This window comes from Pezoporus flaviventris, unplaced genomic scaffold (assembly GCF_033815535.1).
Source record: "Pezoporus flaviventris isolate CSIRO_AGI_PZ_B2104156 unplaced genomic scaffold, CSIRO_AGI_Pfla_v1 ptg000006l, whole genome shotgun sequence".
Taxonomy (NCBI): Eukaryota; Metazoa; Chordata; class Aves; order Psittaciformes; family Psittacidae; genus Pezoporus; species Pezoporus flaviventris.
In genome coordinates this window covers 11,093,938-11,118,443 of record NW_026892554.1, presented here as the reverse complement: position 1 = coordinate 11,118,443, position 24,506 = coordinate 11,093,938, and the positions used below count along the sequence as shown (strand labels likewise).

General features: G+C 38.1%; 1 pseudogene; it reads right to left on the bottom strand.

Annotated features, from left to right (window-relative positions):
* Nucleotides 1–205: 205 nt before the first annotated feature.
* LOC133266217 (NAD(P) transhydrogenase, mitochondrial-like) lies at nt 206–18,122 on the bottom strand (annotated as a pseudogene).
* Nucleotides 18,123–24,506: the final 6,384 nt, after the last annotated feature.

Sequence of the window (24,506 nt, the reverse complement as noted above, 5' to 3'; positions counted from 1 at the left end):
TATTATGCAGATCCTGTGCAGATGAAAAAGCAAAGAATATAGACAGATATACCTGAGATGACATCAAAGTTCTCATCATGTCTTCTCACTATTCCCATTAATTCTCTTAAACATTTTTCTTCTTTAGTCATCTTGTCACTCACAGAAATATGTATATTTACTGTTGAGACAATGGGTATAAAGTTGATGCTTATATGTCAGTATTCCTGTATTTACAAGCAGTTATCATTATTTGGCAACTTTGGCTGCCAGTAAAATTTCTGTGTAGGAACACACACCATGGATCTAAGTAATATGAAAACAATATTATTTAGTGCCTGGAGTAAAAGTTTTGAGGCAGGAACTTAAATTGTAATTTCATTTGTAATTCACTTTGGGTAAGTCATTAATCTTGTTTTGATTTCTTGTAAGTCCCTCCTAATGAAATTGAAATAAAATCTCTCATAATGAAGTACACAACGTAAAAAAGCAGCAGACAATACACTCAGCAATAATAAATGCAATTTCTGGCATCAGAGGCAAATGGAGGCCAGGTGTGACTTCCTGGGTATTGTGATAACCACCATTCCAAGCAAGAACAAATCTCGTCACTATTTGAATAAAAGAAGGATTAGGATAAACAAGAGTCAGTCCTAAAATACATGCCAAACCTATAAAGAAAAAAGAGTATGCACTCAGAAGACTAAACCAGCACTTTTCTTTATTAATCATAAAACAAGGCACTGAACCCAAACCCTACTTCCACTGAAATGTCACTGACACCCATGACAGCAGAAGGCATTTCCTGCACGTGACTTTAAACATGCATAACTTGTAGACATTGTTTTTGCCAGAAAACTAACTTTGGAATAATGGAATCTTTGTCAAACTGAGGATGAATTGGGGACCCCAGGATCCAGCAGATGCATAGGGGACTGCCAAACTAGATTTCTTTAAAAAATATTCCACTTGGGCAAATATGGAGAAATAGTTTATTAAAAAAAAATAAATAAATATGTCAAATTCCCCAATGACTTCTCACAACCTTTACTGCTTTAGTAGGAATACAGACCACAGTGTAGCATCTGAACATTGTTAAAAGATGCAAGACCACACAAAGAGTTCAACAATACTTCCTTGGGAGAAAATATTATTGCTCCCAGTACTAGTTTCTTTGACCATATGTGTTAGTGGTTTAAGGAAATGTTTTTCCCTCTTTAGGAAAAGACTAGATCATTTAATCAATCCAAGATAATATAATATTTTAGAGACATATTTTGTCATCACTTGCACAATGTTTTGTTAAATATACCCAAGTATATTTACTGAGCAAATCATTGTACAAATATCTCAGATGAAGACAAAGCTCAGGGTAGAAACGTATCACAATCTCAATCTTGGAGATCGCATGAATTTAATTTTCAATTGGATTATCATTTTAGGAGGATTTTAATAAAAAAATTAAAACTTGCACGCAAATTGCCCAATATTAATCAAAGAGAACAGATCTTCAAACAAGGATGGTACTTTGGACAAAACATTTTAAGTCCATGACCCTGGGAGGAGGCAGTAAGAAAGGTCTTTCAGATGCTGTACAAAGCTTGGTTATGGAATGGTTTGTTAAGTGAAACAGACTTCTCTTTTTTTTTTTTTTCTTCCTCTAAGAAGGAAGAAAACTTTCTGTGCCACCAAAAATTGCTTTCCTTGAGTTCATAGATATTTCTATTGTTACTCATTTACCTTCAACAGGAGCTTTGAAGGTAGTGAACCCTTGAAAAGGTGTGCTGCATGTATCCTTCACTTCACCATTTGCATTATTCTTTTTTTCATTCTATCATTATTTTTAAAGACATTTAACACAAAGACTGTAACAATCTTGTTTATGAGAAAAATCTGATTCAACATAATCAAAACCTTGCTATATGATTCATTTTCCATTTCCTACATATATTTCAACACAGATAATGACATCTGGAGTTCTGCAGTATATACAGGCCCTAATCCAAAAGCTTTTGAGAACAGTCTATGTTAATTTTAATTGGCCCTGGATTGGGTCCCTAACCTATATGTTGGCTCTTTATTTCATACAAAATTAATATCAGAAGAAGTTTCTTGGTAACAAAAGGTATACAGTGATTCACCAAAGATCCCAAAAAGTTTAAATTTTAGCCTTCACTTGGAAAGCAACATGATGTTAGAAACCCTGATTTACCACCACCTGCTGCTTTTCAGTGTTAATCCACACTACCTTTCAGGATCTCATTTTATTTTTACATAATTATTCCTAGCATTGCTCATCATTTAAATGCCAAACTGGCAAGAAGAAACATGTATAAGTTAATTCCCTTGTACCTTTTATATAAATTCCAGTTGTGTCAACAATTTTCCTAGATTGTAAGAGTATGCCTCTTCCTATTCTTGTGCTTTTTTTTTTAATAGAAAGGGATACTATACTTGGGAAAGGTTATTGAAATAACACTTTACACCTCCTATTGCAGAACAAAACAATTAGGATGAATTCCTATTGTATCTTACCTTTCATTATGTTATGGAGGTACCCTTCAGAAAAAGTTCTGTCATGGTTACTTGTTTGTCCTTCTGAAACTAGTGGAATTACTCACATGAGCAGACAGAATGGGATTTGGTCTTGACCTTATACTGGTTACGAAAACCCTTTGTCTGTAAAATAGCACTAACCACTGAATTCAGTCAGCTGGAAAAACCATCTTTGTGTTCTTACTGCACCAGATTTGGCCTGATATATTTCATATGTGATACACCTAATACTGGAGAGCGGAAAAAAAAACCAACAAAAATACTCTCCCCTCAAAGTCAAAACCACACAGAAACACATAAAGCCCAGAAAACAAATGTTAAACAAGAAAACCTACCTAAATCCTAGATTACATTCCTTAAAAGCTGAACATGAATATGCTTCTTTACAAACACTTTCTTCGGAAACAGTAATTCCTGTCTGCCAATATTTAAATGTTTAGCATGGCTGTACTTTGGTTTAATGCTACCTGGAGGCAAATATGGATTCCTGTCAATCTCCAACTCACCGTGACTGCAGAAATTAAGCCTTCCTCTTTACTACATCCAAAATAAACTTAATTGAAAAAAAAAAAAAACCAAACAACAGTCTTGCATAAAGAAAATTGCAGCCAACATACAGGTAATATCAGTTCTCACAAATCTCCTGATTTAACTGCATACCTAGTTCCTTTTCTCTTCCCAGAATAAAGATCCAAAGGATGTAGAAAGATATGAGAGCTACTGCTATTACAACAGAGACTATGCAAGATATAGCCTAATGATGTCGTATCAGGGTTCAAGTACGTTTCATATTTTGAGGATAAATTCCTGCTTGTTCCACTCTACCTCTCCTGACCTTGGCACAAAGACATACTGAGTGTTGTCAAACCATTTGGGGTTGGAAGGACTTGCATTTCTTGAAGTCCTTTTGAGCTCACCTATTCCTACTTGTCAGCACTTTAGTTCAAAGCATATGAATTTGAGTCCATAAACTATCTTGCACTTGAAGTCATATTACTTAAGGCACAATTCAGTAGCCCAGGAGATAGGCTGATTCTTAGTAAGACATTCTTTAAAAACACAAGTTTACAGTACAACAGTAATTTTACAGATCAAACATTCTATAAATGTCTTTTTGCCCCATATTTTTGTGCTTGAAAGATGGAAGAAACTCCCACACATTATCATGTAGACATTGAATGATAATGTTTCCTTGGAATGACTAAACTAACAATCATAGCTTTCATACAACACAATTTATATGTTTTTATAAAAAAATTAAGTGGTGTTGAAACTCACCTTCATTACCAAAATTCCTTTAATGACATGATCAATAGCCCCATAATCTAAATCATCCTGTTGTTCAAAGCGAAAATATTCTTTCTTTCTTGGGAGAAACAGCTTTAATAATTTCAAGATGTTACTGGAATAAAGGCTACTGGCTTGAGTAGCCATTCTGTTTGGCAAGTCCTTGTAACCAGTGTTCACCACACCCTGATGAGAAAGAAAAGAAATAGTTGTCAAAGCTTTCACGTATTGGAAACTTTTCACATGTTCTCCACAGATCTGAAGCCTGTTTTATACATGCTAGTAAATCAAATTTGCATATTACTGCAGACATGAGTTACTAAAGCTTTCTTTTACAAGTTAAGGATTCTGTTTAAAACTAATAGCTTTCTCTGATGCATGACCAAAGAGAGTCAGCAGTTTTGTCAGGAAGCCAGAGACTAAATGAGCTGAGAGGCCAGTCAGGGAACTGGTTACAAACCATATGGTGCTTATTTTTGAGAATAAGAAATCCACTACTTCTTCAAATTCGAAAACACCTCATGATTGTCTGATAAGAATCACATTGCACAATGTGTTTCACAGATCAATTGCACTCCAGTCAATCCCAAGGAAGAAGATACAGATACCTTCAAAACTTAAATTCTTTGCAAATACATCTGGATAAAGATCATGTTTCTTTAACATCCCTTCATATTATTATGAAGGCAGAACATCAAAAAAACCCATAAGAAAATTCTAATGCCATGCTCTGAAAACTAGTTGCACTGAATTCTGATCTTGAACACTGCACTCTAAGTTATTGTTTCTTTCTTTCTTTCATTGCATCATTGCAGGATAGCCATCTGGACATTGCAGTTGCCAGTTCATCCCATATGCAGCCACACATCGACTTCAATACACATCCTGGAGTAAGTCATGTCATGATAGTCAAGTATGGGAGCCACAGAAGTCAATAGAAGGTAAATGAAATTACTTTAAGAAGGACTGTTCATTTCAGCTAGCTTTCCAGAAAAAAACAATGCTTATATCTACTATCTGGAAGACAGTGAGGGGTGCAAGGAATAGCAGTGAATTCTGATAATCCTTTATAGCCCACTTCCCAAATTGATCCTGATGAGAGACTTCTCCTCAGGTAAATTCCCACAAACAAATGATAGCATTTTTTATTGTTTCAAATAATGATCTTTACAAAGAAAACCAAATGACACTACTAGAAAGAGCAGGGGAAATGCAGCATTATAGTTATTACTGAAGAGAGTAAGGTAGAGAATAGCAGTTGCATAGAGGATTTCTCCCACACATGAGTATTTGAAGTGTTTTTGCACTACAGGACTCTCACAATTTAGATAAGTTTTTCACTATGCAAGCTGGGTATTTAAAATCAATAGATTGAACATACCTTTGAGCCCCATGGCATATGTGCAAGTCTTCTGTGTGCCTAAAAGCCCACTGCTGCACCAAGCATAGGGCAACATGGGACATGCAGTCTAGACAGCACACGTGAGGAGAGGCAGCCAATACCCAAATGGCTGATTGTATGTGACATGAGACCAGAATACTTGGAAACAATTCAGTATAGGAAGTATTTAAATTTGCAAGATCTAAATAAAATCTAAGTATTTCAGTTCATAGTTTCCACAGAAAATCAGCAGAAATATTTGTTCTTCACAGAAAAAAAAAGCATAACTGGAATTTTCCTGTTTCCTGTTAAGATGAGGATAGCAAATTTCTTCTCAGCTCTGCTAAATGTGCAGTTGGGAATTATGCAGACTTTACTATCTTTATTCAAGCTCCAACATTACAAAATTGAGAGTAATTTGGACAAATAATTTAGCACATACCTGGAGATAAAAAAAAGTAAAGAAGCAAAGCTGGGCCCTCCTAGAAGAACAGCATAGGCCAGCAAGTCTACAAACAATTGATACCAGTTTTTGATGCCTGACATTGAGTTTTAACTGCTAGAACCAGTTCATTACATGAAAATAATCTTCCATTTGAAAACTATCCTTATAACTAAAAATGTAAGTTGGAAATGTGACCCCGAGAAAATACAAAAGAAAAAGTTAAGATTAATTACATCTTCATGCATTTTAAAAATGGTCCCTCATCTTCTTGTGTGTAACACCACTTAGGACTGCACTATTCTGAAAAAAATAAAAAACCCAAACAAGAACAAACAAAAACCCCAAACACACCACAGAATAACTGGTAAAACTCAAACTCTTTAGACAATACTCTAACATATGCTCTGGCAGCAGACATGTAATTGCACCTTTATATCATCTTATCTTCACACACTGTATGACTTTTCCATATCACACCTGAGTTTAGCCTTCATCTAAAAATGTTAATTCTTTTAATGGCAACCTGGTAATATCTACCATTCATATTGTACAACAACACAGAACACTAATATTGAAATTAAATCTCTAAATTTATTTTTCTCTTTTTCTATATTTGGAATTGGACACTAAAAATCCTTTTTAATAAAGCTCTAAGGATGACTATAAGAGCATTTATGGATATCATTGTAAAAAATGTTACCATTCTTAGAAAAGTCACAACGCATAAAACATTCAATGACAGAATGGTGTCTGGATAATATTCTAGTTTGTGGTTTCATTACTTGTGAAAGATTTTATTACACCACAACACACTGGTAACAATTCCATGACAGACTGGCAGTGGTTTCAAGGAAAGACAGTCTTCATTACTATAATAGCTACTACTTTTTAATTTGTTAGGGAAACACTGTATAGTCTACACACCTTACAAATGTAAAGTTCTACAGGATGAGTCATTTCTACTTCACTTCCAGCCTCACATCTGTAATTACTGATCATTCTTTCATTGAGTCCATCATATACTTAGTGATTAGAATTAGAGCTTTCTTCCCCAATTTCATGTATAAGAAAGCAAACCAAACAAATTTAATAATTCTTACTAAAGAGGGTAAATGGGAAAACATGCAATACACATAGGTGCTTTCAGAAGTAAATGTAAAATATTAATCACATTAAGTCTGAAATAAACACTACTAGGAAAGAGAAGGAAATACTCTAAACCATTGAATTAAAATGAAATTAAACCTAATCCTGAAGCCTTTACTCATTACTAGTTTTTAGCACATACCCAGATACATGCATATCCAGATACATGCATATTTCAATAAGCAGGTTATACTAACAGGGACAGATGTTTAAGTTCTCCAGTAGTTATAAGCAATATCTTACCTGGAATAAGAGCTGTACTAATATCAATACCACCACTTTACACTGTTTGGCAAATACCAGGTTTGCTTCAATATATTCTCATGACATGTCCTTTGCCTGGCCTCCAACACCCTTTCCTCTTCCAGCAGTTACCTCCTTCTAGAGGTTCTGCTCCAAGAGATTTAAGCTGTCCTAAACAGAAACAATGGAGAAGACAGATATAGGATTAAAATTTTTTTCTGTTTGTATAAACAACAACCATTGCAATGTTAGCAGAAGCAAGACAATAGCAGTTAACAGACTCTCTCCTCATAACTCTATTTGTTAAGAAAAGGCACAATATTCAGTTTTTCATAAGCAGTAGGCAAACCAGGCTGTGCTAACTTATTTATCAGCTTTATATTTTTTATTTCAAACAAATTCCAAAAACAAACTGATGATTAAAATTAGTTTCATACATGTGAAAATACTTACCTGGCTGTTTATTTTAATAAAGAAAAACTGAAGTTTTGCTAGATAGTTGCTGCTAATTGATGCTGTTTCTAACACACTTAATAACTTCACTGGGAAAAAGCTAACTGCCTTCTTAAGTAATGAGAATTGCTGATCCCTTAGACACACAATTAATTTACCCAAGGACACCCAATTAGTACATGCATGAGTGCCTAATAAGATCATGGGTGAGCACTCTAGTGGGCATAAATTACAAGGTTTGGTAGCAGGGGCTGCAGAGGTGACCTGAGCAAAATATGGCCATGAACTGTCCTGTGCTATCCATTTCCTGCTGGCTCTGAAACCCATATAAACACCCTCACACACCCCAAAAGCTGCCAGAGCATCACACAGCAAACCTTCCTCACACATGTAAGCAGTTATCTGCTAGGGTAAGAGTTGTGAAGACACACATAGACACATGGAGTGTTGAGGAGACAAGCATCTAATGAGACATTCTTTGAAGCAGGCATTCTATACCAAAAGGAATTCCATATCTGAGGACATGCACTCAGGGATGACCCAATGCTGGAGTAGGAGCAGCCATGAGGGGTGGGTCAGACACAACTGAACACAACCCCACACTCAAAGGAATTGGGATGGACTAAGTGTAACATGCAGGAAAAATTAGGAAAGTTGAGACTAGGAAGGTGCAAAGATGATGATTTTTGCCTTAAGCTGGGCCTGGGAAGTAAGAAAAAAGAATATTTAAGTGTTTTTTAAATTATGTTCTCTTTTCCTGAATACACATATCAGTAATTTGAAGTTTGTGTTAATTAGCAATAAAGTAAAAATTCTGCAAGTTGTAACTCTTTTTCCTGTGACAAAGAAACCTGGCAGATGGCTTTTGAGAGATATCCTTCAGTAAAAGCAGAGAAGAACTTTGACCAGAGTATATGATAAAGCACTAAGCAGTGTTCCAGATTCTAGGCCATATTTTCTTACTCTACCTGATATCAAATCCCCGGAGAGTAACTCTCATCCCTGCAGCCAGCCCAGCTATGCCACCACCAATTATCAGCATCTTGAGAGATCAAACAGATAGTGAAGTGCATTCTATGTTCACTTATTCCATCACATGCTGTGTCTGCAATATGCCTTATCTTCAAAAGCACTTGAACTTTAAAGAGCAGAGGCTAAAAACTAAGTACTTCAGGGAAGTAAAGGAAAAATCTTATCTCAACAATCCAGTATAGTTAAACAGCTGGTTTAGGCTATAGGAGCAGGTGGTCATCTGTATGAAAGGTGCCATATGTAGAAAATAAGATAGAAATAAGTTAGGAAGAATTAAGTTAAACAAAACATGACTAGAGCCACTTTTTTCTGTTCCACAGGATATTGGACTTAACTTGGACTTCGATAACAAAGAATGCTAACCCTATTTGCCCAGCTATGCAAATATTTTCCTTTAATAGAGCTCTTCTCAGGATGAATTCTGACAGGTATACTGAAATTAGTATCAGAAGGCAACTTCAGAATGAAAAAAAAGACTGTTTTAAGATCCTTTAAAAAAAAAAAAAGTGACTGGCCTTCTGAGGCATAATGTGATTTAATGTATATTTTAAAATATACATTTAAAATAATTGCAATTGATCAAGCATTTGCCAAAAAGAGATGAGAAGCCCAAGGCAAAACTAAGACATAGGTAATACATTCACCTACAAGCTTCAGTTACCCTTGGCTGCACTGGATTTTAGGCAGGTGAGAACAAACAGGAGTCCCTGACGTTGGTGTCCTGCCAAGCAAAAGCAGATCTAGTACATCTTTTGGGAACCATCCTGTGAACAGTCCAATCCTGACCCCTTGGGGAAGTCTTAAGAGGTTTTGATCCAGAAACCTGCATTCAGAGATGCTCAAATGCAGTTAAATCAGCTTCCACAAGACAGCTCACATGTCTAAAGCTAGTGTGATCCGGCAAACCCAAAAACAATCACAAGAAATCAAGCACTATTAGTTATCTCTTAGAAGGATCATGTGGGAGAGCTGAACTGCCTTATCACACTAGTAGTCCAGCTTTCTAGTATGCACTTCTACTCTGTAAATATCAGTTGTAGCAACTGTATCTTCAGGGGAGACACTTGTCCTGCTCTATCTAACCAGCAAAAACCTTGCCAAAAGAGCCAGCACCACTGATTTGGACCTATAACATGTAACCAGATAACATTATAGGGAGGTAGTGGCACCCTCAGATGAGGAAGTATTCAAGTATCCATGCCAAAAATATGCATTGAAATATCATACTTCCTAAAGTTCAGATGTCAGTTTACAAATTACAGAAGCAGAGCCAAAACCTTCAGACAAATACACAAGCCAAATTAATAAGATAATTAATAGAAGCCTCATAACAATAGCATAACGGACATCTTAAAGCAATAAATTTTGAAACAGTACATTCAAATGTCATTTCAGTTTATACCAGTGGCTTGAAAACTAAATGTTTGATGGAAGACAAATGCTAGGAAAAGAATGCATACCAAAGGTGCTGACTCACAGCATAAAGTGCTTCTTGCAACTGCAGTATTTGAGTTATTTAATTTTGGGGCTCAGCTGACATACCTATACTTAAGTGTCATCCCTCTTGCATAGAATGTGGACAGTGCACAGGACTGCTCATAGCTATTCCAGGAATTTACAGCACAGGTTCCCTTGCTAAAGTAATGAGTTGATGATTATATAAACTTTACATGAACTGGAAAAATCAGGCAAACTTTTCAGTTGCGTTCACAGTTACATGCTGCTTAAGCTTTTACAATTTATCTCTCCCAATCAGATATTGTTCAAAAATCTTCTCAATTTATTGTTCTTTGTTCAGAGAACAAGAGGTGGCCCAAAAATATACACCAAAATGCTGTCTTGTCTTAACATTTTGTAGCAATATGGATCTTTGTTACAGCAAACTTTTTTGTTAGAAACATCTAATAGTTGGGGGAGTGGTTTTGTCTGTTTGGTTTGGGTGTTTTTTTTTAGTTATTAGGGAATTAAAAATTGCTGATTTCTTCAGAAGAGCTTCAGGTATGCAGTAATTTGGGGATGGAGGACTGCTGTTGTTGGCTGATTTTGCCAAAGAATGCTTTTCAGGACAGTTAACTATGGGTTTCTCAATGCTATTTTTTTTTTTTTGCTTATCAAAACTGAGCAATTGAAAACCTTTTTCCACCTCCAGTCCTCTTAAAACCTTTTCCTCCTTCTTTCAAAGCTTAAAATAAAATTAAACTGGGCATGGGAGTAGAATGCCCTTTATCCTAGAAGTGTAACAAAATACAAAACCAATCTAACATCAGTGATATAAATGCTGAAGCAGGAGGCATCCAGTGCAACTCTCTTGATTTCTTGGATAAAGATGACAGAGAAGCTGGTCCACTGTAAGTACTGAAGGGTAAGATAGGCAATCATTCTGGAAATTCTTATATTCTATAAAAATCAGTATTCTGTAGCTAATGGTGAGTGAGAGTTTAGAATCACAGAGCGATTACAATTGGAACAGACCTTAAGATGATCTAGTTTCGACCCTCTGCCATAGGCAGGGACACCTCACACTAGATCAGGTTGCTCAAGGCTCTGTGCAACCTGGCCTTGAACAGTGCTAGGGACAGGCAGCCATCACTCTCATACTAAAGAATTTCTTCCTTATATCAAACATAAATTTTGCCTGTTTAAGTTTGAACTCTTACTTCTCATCTTGTCATTACACCCTGATGAAGGGTTCCTTTCCTGCATCCCTGTAGGCCCCCTTCAGACACTGGAAGGCAGCCTTCTCTTCTCCAGGCTGAACAGCCCCAATTTTCTCAGTCTGTATGGGAGGTGCTTGAGCCCCTTTATCACCCTCATGGCTCTCCTCTGGACTTACTCCAGCAGCGCCATGTCTTTTTTATGCTGGCAACATCAGAACTCTACACAGTACTCCAAGCTGAGTCTCGCAAGAGCAGAGAGGCAGGATCACCTTCAGCTTGATGGCCACACTCATTTTGATGCAGCCCAGGATATGGTTGGTTTCTGGGCTGCAAGTGCACACTGCTGGCTCACGTTCAATTTCTCATTGTCCAACGTCCCCACATCCTTCTCCACAGGGCTGCTCTGAATCACTTCTCCACCCAACCTGTAGCTGTGCCTGGGAGTGCCCCTGACCCTTGTACTTTGCTTTGTTGAACTTCATAAGGTTGGCATTGGCCCACCTCTCAAGCATGTCAAGGTCCCTCTGGATCCCATTCTTTCCCTCCAGCATGTACACTGCACCACACAGATTGGTGTCATTGGCAAACTTGCTGAGGGTGCATCAATCCCACTGTCCATGTCTTCAACAAAGATACTGAACAGGATCATTCCCAACACTGACCCCTGAAGAACACCACTTGTCACTGGTCTACACGTGGACACACTGACCACAATTCTGTGTGCCACTATCCAGCCAACTCCTTATCCACCAGGTGGTCCATCCATCAAATCCATGCCTCCACAGTTTAGAGACAAGGATGTCACGTGGGACAGTGTCAAATGCTTTGCACAAGTCCATGTAGACGATATCAACTGCTCTGCCCCTATCCATCAGTTCTGTAGCCCTGTCACAGAAGGCCACCAAATTGATCAGGCATGATTTGCCCTTAAATGAAGCCATGGTGGCTGTCACCAACCACTTCATTTTTTCCTTACTGAAGGCAAGGTAAAATTTCTACTGGCTTCACTGAATTGAAATTTCACCCAGTAGAAGGAAATGAAAGACTAACAAAAATGGGAATTGCTAATACCAAGTCAAGCCAGGGCAAGACAGTCATTGTATACACATGCTTTCTGTATTAGTCAAAAAACTGTTTTTCTTCTGTGGGTACCATCTGCTTCACTGTCATAACCATACAATCCTGAGGTAATAATTTATTCTGGTACACAGACAAATAAAAGGATAAATGTTAAAAACAAGTATTTCAAGAGAAGTTAGTATTTAAAAAAAAATAAAAATCAACATTGTTTAGGGCTCTGTGTTAGAACATTGGAGAGAAATCAGAGAGTTTGACACTAGGTTAATTAGATTTAAAGAGCTTCAGAGTGAGAGAATGTGCAACAGGAAAATACCATTCATCTTTGTAACCAGATTGCTTAAATTTACCAGAGCTGTCATCAAGACCTTTTAGAGACTAGTTTCATGATTTTGTTTATGGTTCTGCAAAGAGAAACAATATTGACTGCTGACATTATCATGGCTTGTCGTTTTTTGCCCCTTAACTTCACTGTGGCTGACTGCATGAAGTTATTCGTTTAGCTTCATCTCTTTATGCAAAAGTGAAGGATACCCCTTTTAAGAAGATAAAAAGATGCAACTAAAGGGCCCAATCTAGGTCATGAGGTCCCATCTCCTTCAATTGCAAACACCACACATAATCCCCGTCATAAACATAACTTGGCTTTGGAAAAGTTAAGTAGAAAATGTTTCCTATTAAAAGCATTTTGAACTGTGAGGTCATAGTCATAATATCCTTACAGATACACAAACGAAGGCGCAAATCTACTGAACCAAACTTAAGCTGTAGATGAAGGCCTTTCTCCGTATCTGATACACTTCAAACCTTACTGAAATCAGATGAAAAAACTGGACCGAGCTGGAAAGAAAAGCAGACCATCAGGTTTTTTTTCTAGGTGCAGCACAAGATCTTGTTCTGTATCCCTAGAGACATGGGAAGGTTATACGCATCACAAGAAAGCTTGTCATTTAGGTTATTTGCATAGAAGTGCATCAGATATTTATTAGTTCTCTGGAAGTTTTACTTTGTTCTTCAGCACAGATGTGATACAGTTAAAAGTTTTCTATCTTTCCATGCTGTTACTCCTGATGGCACTGAAATAACATCACTTTTCTGTGGGAAAAAAAAAAATTGCTAATCCCCATTTGCTGTCAATGAACTCCCAGCTTGTCTCCATCAACACACCTTACTACTCATCAGCTTGTATTGCCTTGCTTTTTTCATTCTCAGATATGAACAGAAAGTGAAAAGATAATTTCTGGCTTGTAAAATATGCTTCAGTTTAGTCTGACTGAAAAAGTCTGGTTTGAAAACACCAGGGAATGAAAATGCCACATCAAAGCTCTCCAAATACCAGCATACGAGTTTTTTGTTCTCTTTTCCTTCTTTAGTAATCATTACTGAATCCTATTTTGTGGATTCTTTGCTATTGAGGGAGTAACAAGGCCATAAGCTTACTTTTTTCCTGTTTTATAATGTTTGTTAATGAATAGTTTGCTCATCTCCAACTCTATAACAGCCAGACACTAATTCAGATCATACTGAAATTAACTGCTTACTTCTGTACAGTTTTGTTCATCAGCCACTTCTTTGTTTTCTCTCAAAGACATAAAAGACCCTGATAATTTATATTTTGCAAGTGAGAATAGTAAAAAGGTCTGGAAGGACTCAAGCAGTAGCAGAACACACACCCCATCCCACCCCTTCCTTTTTTTTTTTTTTAAATCATAAACAGGGGGATCTCACTTTAGTTTTCACTTGCTCCCACCATACTGATCAGTTAACTCATCCTACATATGCTCACTGCCAGAAGGGAAGATATGGTGAATCTGAATACTGGTATTTTACAATATTTGATATATTTAAAGATCCATAGACTGTATTGATTCAGAAGGTATGGCAATTAAGAAATACTTGGAGATGGACCGCTCTACTGGGTCAGTATTATTCTAAGAGGGGAAAAAATACTGATGATTTCCTGAAAATGTGGAGGGCTGAAACAGGGAGGATACATAATAAAGCAACCTCTTTCCATCCAGGAAAAGGGGTCACAGAAAATAACTGCTTTGCATCATTGTGCTAAGCCTGCCAAACAGAGTCAGAGTTGGTACTTGAAAAGATGCCAGTGTCACCATTTGTTTAGAGCTGGTTCTATCAGAACCAGAATGAGGTTCCTTACTGGGATGATGTCACAAACCTTGACATCAGAAAACTTAAAACCACAAGAAAATAATCCTGACTCTTCTTAGCTTCTACAGTCTTAAAACAGCATCCCAACATAGTTCCAGCTCCTTCAGTGTAGGATGTGAGGCTGAGGATAGAGAAAAATGCTGGCAACTGAATGAACTTCATTGGAAACCAGTGGTGACAGCACTGTGATAGTAAAAGAGGAAATAGAGTATCAGTGAAAGGACTGAATTTCTCTCCTTGTTGAATCTAAGCCTGCATATACATGGTACAGTGCATAAAAATTCACAGGATGAACAGTTATAATGGAATTGAGGCAGCATTTGGGTGAAAGCTAATGTGATCTCAAAGCACTTACAGGGCACTCCAAGGAGCAAAAGCACGAAAACACAGGTATCAGAGTGAACAAGTTCTCTCCCTTCACAACAGCAGCTTAGTGTTCACCTCTAGTGAGGGAAAGAAGGGAGGAAAAAATTCTGCTCTGCAAACTGCAGTAAGTGACAAGTCTTTTTGCTAAATAAGTCTTCTTTAAAGCAACATGAAGTCTTGCTTGAATTGTTCGGATTCAAAGAAAAGCAACTACTTATTGTTTGATTCAGCTTAACTCCCTACATGTCCCACTGCTGTTTTGTTAGACATACTATTATAAGGGCATTAGCATCTGAGTCCATCAGACCAGCTGTACTTTATTCATACGATTAGTAAAGATTTAAATGAAGTCTTGCATAAAAATATAGATTTTGTACAATTTAATACTAAACATTAAGCTTATTGTTTACTGATTTTCAAGACACTTCCTTAGATACTTGAGTCCTGGATGGGTTTTGCAGAAATAAAAATCCCAGGAAAGTGTGTTTTCTCTTCTGCATATGGGACATTAAAAGCTAAACAGAAGTGGCCCAAGGATGGGCCCAAACATCTTTCTTGCTGTGAAAGAGCACTTAATATTTTTGGATATACAGAGAGCAGAAAAGAAATGCATAAAATTACTTTGCTACAGCATGTTATGCATGACATGGAAAACAGAGGACCACATTCACTCTCTACCTCCAGAGTATGTTATCATAAGTAGTGATATGAAAAACTGTTTTCATATGATGCCTGAACAAAATATCAGTGGCAAGGCAGCAAGTGGCAGGGAAAATGCTTTGTTCAATGAAGCACCTATATGTGTTTGATATCTTTACCAAATTGATTCTGCTTGAGATCAACTGATTCAAACTTTAAACCATTTCAATATGTAGCCTATGTACATAAATAATTGATTCAGTATTTAAACTAGTTATATGTGGGGGTTTTCTAATGAGTTCCTTATAGAAATCTAAATGGCTTTGAAATCAGTTCCAAATCTGAATTGTTTCAAAATGTGTCTTATACTGAATGACAACTGGTCTTCACTGTTTGGCCACTAATGCAATGTGATCCTATGTGGGGAACCAGAGTTCAAAACTAGCAGGGAGGATTTTGCACCTTTAGTTGTGAGAGGCTGCAAGTTTAGGAAGAGTAAGAGATTGTTTTACCCAATTCAAACTGTCTCCAGGGCCAGGCCTCAAAATAAACACAGCATCTTCAGAGACAGTATTACAGGTTCCACTCCAACCTAAAGACAATCCTGTTCGCATGTCATGAGCAGATCACACTTTCCTTTGCAAGCAATCTTATATTACACTCTTAGTTATGTGAAAGATTATAATGGAAAAATAATAAAAAGTGGTATGTTAAAGCTATGCCAAGTATAAGACACATTTATCATGCTGTCAATGGAATTTCTTACCATATGTCTCAATGGATTTACTAACATTAGTTTTGTTTTTATACCTATAATAGCTATTGTTCTTAGAAAGGGCATGTATAATGTATTTTACAAAAAGAGTGATGCTAAAGCACCAAAAACCAAAACAAAACAAAACAAACACCCACCATGATACATGAGCCCTAAAAAAATGTTGAACCTTTTAATAACGTGGTCAAAACTATTTCTTTAGGTCTGCTTGTGAAAGCTGAAGCCAAAAAGCAGGGGAGTATTCCTAAAGCTCAAATTGCTCTAGTTTCTAAATTGAAGATCACATTTAGCTGAGACAGATTAGCTTAATTCAGGTTTTTCAGTCCTTCCTTTGGGTTGTGCCTGGTAAGGAAAACCATCATTTGATAGCTCAGGTTTTGCTTTATCTAGGCAATATTTCAGCTGTCTCTTCCTTGCCCAGTGCCCATCTGGAAATCAGGCTCTGGAAACTGCCAGCATTGCTCTAGCTTCCCTTCTGAAATAACTCTGCCTGTGTGGAAAAGCCCACAGCAGGACAAACAAGCCAGTGTGATCTGGGATGCAAGATTAACAGTAGTGCACTAATGTTATTACCTGCAGTGCTCTGCAGATGTTGGCCATCATGCTAAGGACATCATATCCTTGAGTAACTTAGTCTGTTACTAGAACTGTAGCTTTGCGTTCAGTAAGTTTGGCAGGACTGGGTTCTGAGCTGGGTAGACAAGGCTGACAAGCACAGCATTTTTCTTGGGCAAAGCTGCTGCATGTACTCCTAGATCTTCATTTAAGTTTGGATACAAAACATATCATGCTTATTTGATTAAACATATTAATAATAGTAGTATAGGCTAGTATTAAGTCTAATTTAAGATTCAGCTTTAAATAATTACATGGAATCATATCCCTCATGCAGTCCTCCACTATGCTCTAAATATGTTCCCTATAGTAAGTACAGCTGTAACAGACCCTGGCACAAGATTGAGGCTTTAGGACCAGCAATAAAAAAATGGAAGCAGACTAAACTAATTTGCATTCAGTGATCAGAATTCTACCAGTTTGGCAGGTAACTTACCTGGCTAAAGGTTACACAAGCTGAGATCACTAACAGAATCCTCTGGGATACACCTAAAACAAGATCTCTAATGCAAAAGAAATTTAATAGACGTCTACAGCACTGGCATACAAAATATCCATTCCTTTACTGCAAATATATAAAGCAACATCTGCTTACTGAATGATGTCATACAGGCAGTTCAACTAATTTGGTACAAATATGAAAGGAAACTTTAGGTCTTCAGAAGAAATAGGGTCACATTATTTATATCAAATGTGAAACTTACCTTTAAAACAGTATCCGAACCAAATATATTTTTCACAACATTAATTACTGCTTGAGCTTGTTTGCATTGCTCAGATAACTTCACTTCTTTGTCAGCTTTATGTTGCACTTGCACTTTCAATCCTTCTTTTAACAAGGACTGAAAACCAGTGGGAGGGTCTGGAACTTGTTTCTCACCTTTACATTTCTTTTGAATTCCTACAACCAGTTCCTTATAGTGAACACCTATAAAATAAAAAAAGACACAACTAAATGTAAAAACTTCCTTCCTCCTTCTCCTTCCCCATCAGCTCATACCAGTTTAGTTTTTAATTCCAAAGGCACAGATTGCATTTCAACATCCAGCGGATGCGAGCAGACACAGTTTATCTAATTCTCTTACAAAGTTTGAAAATTCCATCTATACATCAAATCCAGTGAAGTTTTACGTGCATAAGTCATCCTTAAAGAAATATAATCACTGGCTGACCTTAGCAGGATGGTTAGCGTGAGAGAAGGTGGCAGGATTGGGCCCCAAGTTTTCATAAATAACAGAGCATCTCCAGATGAACATTCCACTTAGTTTTTATAGTACGTCTTCCACAGCCAGCCCACATGGTCTCACACACACATTCATAGATGCCAAAACAATAACAAATTAAGGCTTGGTTTATAAAAATGGCCTTGGCTCAGATGCTGCTTATACAAGTTTGCATGCTGTTTACCCTGAAAAAAGGTGTGGAACTGACCACAATGAGGTGACAACCTCAATTCCACTCACACATGAGGTGGGAAAACCAATAACAAAGTGCAGGATGAGGAAAGGACACTTTGTTTTTCCTGGCTTGTGTATGAATAAACTGTGTTTTGTTAATAAAAAAATTAAAGTCATTTTGTGAAGCAGAATAAGGAACATCTCTCTTCCCCCTTAGCACATATTTGCATGTAAACATTTTTACATATATATATATAAAAGAAATATACAAAAATATTTACATGTGTGATTGTACACACACATTCATACTAAATATGACAGTCCACACAACTATGAAGTCCTAGATTATTGTTCTCCTAGCTTGCTATCCCTTGCAGGCAGTGGAAGATTTTCACTGACTTCAGGTAAATTGGATTTCCAAGCATTACACTCCCCCCTATGCTGAGCAGTAATTCAAGGACTACATTGTCACCTAAATTCTGCCTGTGCTTTTGAAACAGAGTTTAAAGGATAGAAGGGGTACATACTGGTTCCCTAAACCATTTAGATTTATAGTTATGGCTCGATCCTCCAGAATACATCAAAAACTAATGCTGTCAAACTAGTACACACAGAGAACTAGGGAGATGCCTTGGAAGATGAATCAGTTTTATCAAAGTATTGTTCCTGTCCAAATCAACAGAAGGGCTCTCAACAAACATCTTGTAGGCCTGATATTTAGCCCAAAACCAGACCAATTAAAAAAGGGGATTAAATGTTTCACCACACCCATAGCCACATCATTTCACAAAAGTTTTTCTGCAAATAACATTTTTCTTACCTATTATCCACAGTCAAATGCCTGATTGTATACATCTCATTAAAATTTGGTCTTCCCCACAATTAATTGAGGATACCCCAAGCTATACATTAATTACTAGCAGAGATGCAAAAAACTAAAACAAGCTTGCTTAAGCATACACTGTCAGTTCAATGCCAGAAAACATTCTACAAGAGATTACACAGACCAAGCAGATGCATGTGGCAGGGACATTACTATTAGAAACACTTTAAACAAAGCCATTTAGTACGGAGCACATTTTGCTTAAAAGATATACACATGCCATTAGAGCAAACCTGGGAACAACTATAAGAATTTTAATTGACACTAAGGAAGTAACTGCCAGTATTTATAATTCTACAAAGTGTCATAATGAGTTCACTGGAAAAATCTCACTTCCACCCTGCACATGTGTGCATGATATTTTCAGGCCATTAAGATAACAAAAGCTAAAAGGAAACACTTCTTATTAAAAAGTAAAACTTTTATACATGAAGTGCTACAGAAAATAGAAGGGTTTTGTTACAACCCTGGGAAAACACACAATTGATTCTGTTAAAGAAAATATGCCTCAGATACACTCCCCAAATTAATAGCTCTTCCCTGTCTTTTGGGAGGAAGACGTTAATTCATCACTACCAGCAATTACTATACACAATGAACTTGCAGTATCTCAGCTGCTTGGTTAATGAGTAGCAGGTAAAGTCAAGCAAAATTTCTCTCTAATCCCTGTCCATTTACTCTAGTAAGGAAGGAAATAAGCACAGAATACCTCTGATGCAAGATCTAAGTAATCCAAAGAAGCAGCAAAAATGGGTTCTGGAAATGCTTAACCTATATTCTGTTCTACCCCATATGGTTAATGGAATTATACAAATAAAAGAAACAAAAGATTTAACCCACAGTAATTCTTGGATCCCAGATTCTTCTAAAGTCAAACCAAAATGCTGTTCTCTTTTTTTATTTTTATTTTTTTATCCATTAGAACATTCTAATAGTTTGCAAACCGGTTGTACAATACAGGAAGAATTGCTTTTCAGCACTAGCCTTCAATCTGCAGTCAATTCTGTAAGTCATCTATATCAACTTCCATTCTTTGATGTTATGACAGCACTACAGACCTGCATCTGGTCTTCAAGATTTAGATTCAAGTTTTATATTGGAAATGATATTTTCATTTATTTAGTATTACCATTTACATACTAAATTTGAAAAGGCTGAATCCTCAGATCTTTTGCATGGCCTATCACTGCTTCAGTATCATGCAAGCAACTATGACTATTACCTTAAAGTAATAGTTTGTGCAGTATAGACCACATTGATAAAAAGCATTCTGAACTTGCTATTTCTGTTAATAGAAGTTTTCCCATAGCCACCCTCAGGGAAAAGAAAAAGCAATCTATCTTTTTATTATCTCTATATATGCAAAAGTAGTAAAAGTTCTGGCAGCCCTAGTGTCGACAGGATCCAGATTTTTCTGAAAACTGGCAGAGTTTAGCTTGAGAGCAAGCCTGTGAAACAGATAATGTTCATACTCATACTTCTCTCCTCTGGTAAACTGGCCACTGGGACACCTGTATTCTCAGCCTAAACTTTTATACATTTCAAAGCTTCCTACCGTAACTGTCTCCCACATGGAAAAAAAAGGCTTCAGTGCCATGAACCAGCAGCAAAAAAATAAACAGTTCTAATCCTAAAGCCATGCTGTAATCAAACTAGAATGGGATCTGGAGCTGAGTGTTACTCCTTTCTCTTATGTACCTCTTTATTTCACTTGCTAAGGTAGTGATTCATTTCAAATTCATGCTAATGAAACACAGTGCTGTTGCAAATCTGGAGCTGCATGAGCTCCCACGAATAGTCCCTTCACTTGCAAACCATACCTGTTTCAGGCCTGACCCTCTTTGAGCACGTTACAGAATAGTCCAAGGAGGTACATTGTGTATTACTATGTACAAGAGACTATAGACAGTAAAACAGTGAACGAGCTTATAGAAAATAACTCGAATTCAGAATGCTTGCCTAAGATAATTAAGTTTTTCATAGGGTAAATTTATGTCCTCTGTTAGTACAGCAGAAATAACGACAGGAAACATTACTACTGCATTTGAAGAATTCAGATAATTTATTTTATAGTTTTAACTGGAAAACTTAAACAGGGGAAGTTTAGGTTGGATATAAGAAGGAAATTCTTTCCTGTTAGGGTGGTGAGGCACTGGAATGGGTTGCCCAGGGAGGTTGTGAATGCTCCATCCCTGGCAGTGTTCAAGGCCAGGTTGGACGAGGCCTTGGGTGATATGATTTAGCGTAAGGTGTCCTTGCCCAAGGCAGGGGGGTTGGAACTAGATGATCTTAAGGTCCTTTCCAACCCTAACGATTCTATGATTCTATGATTCTATTCATACGAAGTAGATTAATTTATTATATATTTTAGGTGCCGTGAGCAAAACCACAGGAATAGTTCTGAATTTCATGTTCCCAGGACTTACTATTAATGTAAATAGTTTTGAATAATTATGCCCTAAAGCAAGTTTAGAGCCTCATTCAGACTACGCGCCAGTATACATGTACAAGATCAGTTGCAATCATGTTCCTTTCTACAGGTCAGAAAATTCATTTGGTACGTGTCTTTGCTGTACACACTAGTGTTATGTCCTTCCATCAGGAAGGAAAAGACAGATAATTGTAAGTTACTGAAAATCATTTGTGCCTTTTATTAATTTCAAAATTTTCTTTAGCTATCCCTTATATGTAGTAGGCCTCCCATATAATTCAATACACTGCTGAACTTGGACATTTGCTTTTAATAGAATCATAGAATAATTAGGGTTGGAAAGGACCTTAAGATCATCTAGTTCCAACCCCCCTGCTGTGGGCAGGGACACCTTACGCTAAATCATATCACCCAAGGCCTCGTCCAACCTGGTCTTGAACACTGCCAGGGATGGAGCATTCACAACCTCCCTGGGCAACCCATTCCATTGCCTCACCACCCTAACAGGAAAGAATTTCCTCCTTATATCCAACCTAAACTTCCCCTGTTTAAGTTTTAACCCATTACCCCTTGTCCTATCATTACAGTCCCTAATGAAGAGTCCCTCCCCAGCATCCCTATAGGCCCCCTTCAGATACTGGAAGGCTGCTATGAGGTCTCCACGCAGCCTTCTCTTCTCCAGGCTGAACAGCCCCAACTTCCTCAGCCTGTCTTCATACGGGAGGTGCTCCAGTCCCCTGATCATACTCGTGGCCCTTCCCTGGACTTGTTCCAACAGTTCCATGTCCTTTTTATGTTGAGGACACCAGAACTGCACACAATGCTCCAAGTGAGGTCTCACAAGAGCAGAGTAGAGGGGCAGGATCACCTCCTTCGACCTGCTGGTCACGCTCCTTTTGATGCAGCCCAGGATACGGTTGGCTTTCTGGGCTGCAAGTGCACACTGAAGCTGGCTCATGTTCATTTTCTCATCAACCAACACCCCCAAGTCCTTCTCCTCAGGGCTGCTCTGAATCTCTTTTCTGCCCAACCTGTAGCTGTGCCTGGGATTGCTCTGACCCAGGTGTAGGACCTTGCACTTGGCATGGTTAAACTTCATGAGGTTGGCATCAGCCCACCTCACAAGCCTGTCGAGGTCCCTCTGGATGGCATTCCTTCCCTCCAGGGTATCAACCGAACCACACAGCTTAGTGTCATCGGCAAACTTGCTGAGGGCGCACTCAATCCCACTGTCCATGTCAGCGACAAAGATGTTGAACAAGACCGGTTCCAACCCCAATCCCTGAGGGACACCACTCGTTACTGGTCTCCAGCCGGACATTGAGCATTGACCACAACTCTTTGTGTGCGGCCATCCAGCCAGTTCTTTATCCACCGAGTGGTCCATCCATCAAATTGATGTCTCTCCAATTTAGAGACAAGGACGTCGTGTGGGACAGTGTCGAACGCTTTACACAAGTCCAGGTAGATGACATCAACTGCTCTACCCGTCCATCAGTTCTGTAGCCCCATCATAGAAGGCCACCAAATTGGTCAGGCAGGATTTCCCCTTAGTGAAGCCATGCTGGCTGTCACCAAGCACCTTGTTGATTTTCATGTGCCTTAGCATGCCTTCCAGGAGAATCTGCTCCAAGATTTTGCCAGGCACAGAGGTGAGACTGACTGCTCTGTAATTCCCCCGGTCATCCATTTTCCCTTCTTGAAAATGGGGGTTATATTTCCCTTTTTCCAGTCATCAGGAACTTCACCTGACTGCCATGATTTCTCAAATATGATGGCCAGTGGCTTCGCAACTTCATTCGCCAGCTCCTTCAGGACCCGCGGGTGGATGTCATCAGGACCCACGGACTTGTGCACGTTCAGATTTTTAAGATGGTCTCGAACCAGTTCCTCTCCTACAGCGGGCGCAAGGTCTTCATTCTCACAGTCCTTGCATCTGCCTTCCAAGACTTGGGTGGTTTTGTCAGAGCCTTTACCAGTGAAGATTGAGGCAAAGAAGTCATTCAGAACCTCAGCCTTCTCCAAATCCTGTGTAGCCAGTTCTCCCAAGAGCTTCCTGAGGGGGCCTACATTCTCCCTAGTCTGTTTTTTATTTGCTACATACCTGTAGAATCCCTTCCTGTTATCTTTAATACCTCTAGCTAAGTTTAATTCTAACTGGGCCTTTGCTTTCCTAACCTGGTCCCTGGCTTCCCGGACAACACCCCTGTACTCTTCCCATGCCACCTGTCCTTGCTTCCACTTATTATAAGCCTCTTTTTTCATTTGAATTTTCCTCAGGAGCTCCTTATCCATCCAAGGAGGTCTCCTGGCCCTCCTGCTGCACTTCCTTCTGGTTGGGATGCAACACTCCTGAGCTTGTAGCAGGTGATCCTTGAATATCAGCCAAGAGTCTTGGGCACCCCTGCCCTCCAGGGCTGTATCCCATGGAACCTTCCTAAGCAGGTTCTTGAAGAGGCCAAAGTCTGCTCTTTTGAAGTCCAGGGCAGTGAGCTTGCTGCACGCTCTTCTCACTGTCCTGAGGATCTCAAATTCGAGCATCTCATGATCGCAAATAGATTTTGCTTTCTACATTTACATTCATTCTGCTAGTAATAACAAGACTAGTTATATTTCATTCCACACAGATTAATTCTATGATGCATGCATCATAGTTCTTCCCTTCTGACAGTAAATATAGTGAGGCACAGAACATTTAACTCATTTACATACAGGTAGTATATCCAGCAAGAGAATGCACAATCTTTTCAACCATGACTGCATCTGTGAAGACTACTCTAAATATAGAAGCATTAATAGTATGAAATGCTTTTTGCACTCTGCTTTAGAGAAGGGTTAGCATATCTCTTGCTATTAGAGTTTTTTTAATTTTGCTGGGGGTGGGGTTATCATTATATGTATAGTGAGAGATTTAAAGGCCTCATTTAGGAACAGAAATTAACATGAGAAACATGAACAATATTCAGAAATCT